This window comes from Zingiber officinale, chromosome 2A (genome assembly GCF_018446385.1).
Source record: "Zingiber officinale cultivar Zhangliang chromosome 2A, Zo_v1.1, whole genome shotgun sequence".
Lineage (NCBI taxonomy): Eukaryota > Viridiplantae > Streptophyta > Magnoliopsida > Zingiberales > Zingiberaceae > Zingiber > Zingiber officinale.
Window position 1 is genome coordinate 19442405 of NC_055988.1, and position 4371 is coordinate 19446775.

Sequence of the window (4371 nt, forward strand, 5' to 3'; positions counted from 1 at the left end):
TGATTTCGATAGTGCCCCTTTTTATTGCAAAAGAAACACACGATGTGCTCCATGCCCTTTCGTATCATGAGTCCAACATCTTTTGATTTTTTTTCCTTGTCCTTGAATGTCATTTGACCCTTCTTCTTGACTAATTTTGGACACTTGTCCTTATAATATGTCCTCTTTCCCTACACTCAAAGAAAATAATATGATTTTTATTTTTACAAATTGAAATTGTTATATCTTCTTTGTTTGTAGGGGTGACACAAGACTCTTCTTCATTTGACCGGAAAGTAGAAGCTTTTTCTTGCTCCTGTGTTAATGATTGATGCTCCCCTTCAATCCTTGAGGTGGATGCCTCTTCAACTTCATCCTCGGATGTTGAGCACCTCTCAACCTCCAAATCCTCATGCATATGAAACAAAGAGTTTTCCTCTTTGCATTTGTCATTGCGTTCAGTTGAGGATGTGGCTTCATGAAGCTTTGCCACTTTGCTCCATAGCTCCTCGGTATCTAGATACTCCCCAATTTTGCACGATAGTATGCCTAGCAATAAATTAATTAATAATTTGGTTACCTTGTCATTTGCCTCACACCTCTTGATTTGTTCCTCGCTCTATTTCTTCTTCTTAAGGAACTTTTTGTTTCCATTAATTGGAGTTTGAAATCCCTGAAGGCGCTAGAATTCCGTTCTATTTAAATTACCGTATACAAAAATTGTACAAGTATAGAACTTTTCCTAGCAACACGGATGTTCGATCAGACATGTATTTGATCAATCAAGTTTTTGACGGATCAAAGCACACCTTGATCGAAGTACAAGATCGCTGGCCTCTTGTGTTGGTATTCCAAAAACGATACAAAGAAAACTAACTAATTACGCAGCGAAATTAAAGAACTAGTTGTATCTTTTCTTTGTAGCTAAAGACCTCTTGATCTTCTGTCGTATTCCTCTCCTCTTCTTGGACGTCGTGTGGGTGATGATCTACCAAGACAACACCACCCTCCTCTTCTCAGTTTCCAAACTGCCGACTACAAAAGGAGCTCTTAGGATGGGGCACCTTCTCTTCTTCTTCCTCTTCTTCCATTTCTTCCTCTTCTTCCTCTTCTCCAAGCCGCCGCCCACCAAGGAGTAGAAGAGGGGGGTGCCAACCTTAGCAAGGAGGGGGTCGCCGACCCTAGCAAGGAGAGGGGCCGCCGGCTCTTAGCAAGGGAGAAGGGGAGGGGCACCGTCCCTAAGCAAAGAGGAGGGGAGGGGCGTCGACCCTAGGTGAGGAGGAAAGGGAGGGGTGCCAGCCACAAGGAGGAGAAGAGAGAAAATTAGGTTTTAGGAGCCACCACCTATTCCTTTTTATAGGCTTGCCGTTGGTTACAAAGAAAGAGAAATAACAAAATTCTGTTTAGAAAAAATTTCTCTTTCTATAGCCGAATTCTGTTTAGAAAAAATCTCTCTTTCTATACCCAAGTTAAACCAAACCAAATTAAGTTAAACCAAACCAAGTTAAGTTAAACCAAACCAAGTTAAGTTAAACTAAACCAAGTTAAACTAAACTAAGTTATAGATGGGTGGATGCGAGGCTTTATATAAAGGTTACAACAGAGACCTAGAGGAGGAATTGGTTTAGGCCTCCTGATGGGCTTGGGCTTCCCGTGTTCGGCCCGAACACCCAACCCAAGTCCATCAATAATAACTCATACCACTAAAGGATTATTATTGAACTACCGCACCAATCTCATATTACAATATGGGCTCCTTCTTATCATGAGTGCATTAATCTCCCTATGTTTAAGATATCGTATGTCCGTTAATTAATTGAGTTACTGACAACCTAATTAATTAACATCTGATTCCAAGAGTAGTACCACTCAACTTTATTATCATACCGGACTAAGTCCACCTGTAGGGTTTACATGATAATCCTTATGAGCTCCTCAAGGGGACATCATCAACCTAAATAATTAGGACACAGCTTCCTTCTATAATCAACAACACACCATATAAATAATACTATCTCCCAACTCATCGGGCCTATTGATTTAATGAATAAATCTCACCCATTAATAAGTTAAAGAAATAAATACTAAGTATATGTGTTTGTTATGATATAGGGATTAAGAGGATGCACATCCATAATAACAGAGGTTCTATTCTTTTATGTAGTCAGTACAAATTGAACAACCTCAAACGGTTCTGCTCAATACACACAAAGTGTGCCAGTGTAATTTTATAACTAAGACAGACTAATACCAAATTACACTATAACCGTTCCAATGGTTTGTCTCAATCCATCTTGGTTGTGAGCTAGTATTTATAATTTATAAGGAACCGATAACATGATCTTCTGTGTGGCACCACATACCATGTTATCTACAATATAAATTAAATGGACAATTGCATTGACATATATATAAATATAAAATGTAAACATTTGACCAAAGTGATTCTCATTTCAAAATATTTCAAAACAAATGTTCATACAAAAGCTAGGCTTATAGTATACATCCTTACAATCTCCCACTTATACTAAAAGCCTATGCTATCATAAATGCTGCTATACATCTGATTCTCATCCCCTCAACATGCCTATCATAAGCTCTTGCCGGAAGGGCCTTAGTTAAAGGATCTGCCAGGTTATCTGCTGATGTAATCTTGGCGACAACAATCTCTCCTCGTTTTACGATGTCTCATATCGGTGGTACTTACGCTCAATATGTTTACTTGCCCTATAGGCTCGTGGTTCCTCCGATTTTGCTACTGCACCACTATTGTCACAATAAATTGTGATAACTATCGGCAAATCAGGAATCACATCTAAGTCCATCAAGAAATTTCTGAGCCATACAGCTTCTTTGAATGCCTCAGAGGCTGCCACATACTCAACTTCCATGGTGGAGTCTGAAACGCATTTCTGCTTAACACTCCTCCATGCTATAGCTCCACCTCCCAAAGTAAACACATACCCCGAGGTTGATTTACTACTGTCCCTATCTGATTAGAAGTCCGAATCCATATAACCCACAGGGAGCAAATCATCTGCCTGGTAAACCAGCATATAATCTCTAGTCCTTTTCAGGTACTTTAATATATGTTTAACGGCAGTCCAATGTCCCGGTCTTGGGTTACTTTGATATCTGCTAACCATGCCCATGGTAAAATAGATATCCGGTCTCGTACATAACATCGCATACATTAGGCTTCCTATAGATGAAGCATAAGGAAGTTCCTTCATCTCCTCTATCTCCTTTGATGTTTTAGGACACATCTCTTTAGATAAAGGTACTCCATTCCGAAAAAGGTAGAAAACCTTTCTTGGAGTTTTACATGCTAAAACGAGCTAGGATAGTATCGATGTATGAAGCTTGGGATAAGCACAATATCCTTTTCGTGCGATCCCTTATTACTTTGATCCCAATAATATATCCACATTCTCCCAAGTCCTACATATCAAACTGCTTGGATATTCATACCCTTATGTCTGACAACACTTTGACATTGTTACCAATGAGCAAAATGTCATCTACGTATAGTACAAGAAATATCACCACGTTTCCGTTACTTTTCTTGTATACACAAGATTCATCCGGGCACTAAATGAATCCATGAGACTGGATCACTTCATCAAACCAGATGTTCCAAGATCTCGAAGCTTGCTTCAGTCCATAAATGGACCGATTGAGCTTATATACAAGATGCTCTTTGCCCTTCGTAATGAATCTCTCTGGTTGCTTCATATAGATGTTTTCTTCAATACTTCCGTTAAGGAAAGCTGTCTTGACATCCATTTGCCAAACCTTATAATCCATATGAGCAGTAATAGATAAAAGAATCCGGATAGACTTAAGCATAGCTACCGATGAAAAAGTTTCATCATAATCGGTTCCCTCTTTTTGAGTATATCCCTTCGCAACAAGCCCCACTTTAAAGGTTTCCACCTTCCCATCTATTCCTCTTTTTCTTTTGTAGACCCATTTACATCCAATGATTTTTACACCATTTGGTGGTTCTACAAGCTCCCAGTCCTGATTAGAATGCATAGATTATATTTCAGATTTCATTGCACTTTGCCAAGATGCTGCATCTTTATCTTGGAGTGCTTCATCATATGTCCAGGGATCAACTTCATGTTTACCAGGGATCAAGTCCGAAGACTCTCCCAAAAATATAAATCTATCAGGTTGCCTAACAATCCTCCTACTACGACGAGGCACTACCTGTAATTGTGCATCATTTGTGACACGTGTTGCAATTACTTGTGGTATCTCATCTTGTACCGTTGGCACTAAAGTAGAAGTATCCTCTCTTATTTCCTTAAGACCAATTTTACTCATGGACTTGTGGTTCATTATATAGTCCTCTTCTAAAAATCGAGCATTGGTGCTAACAATGAC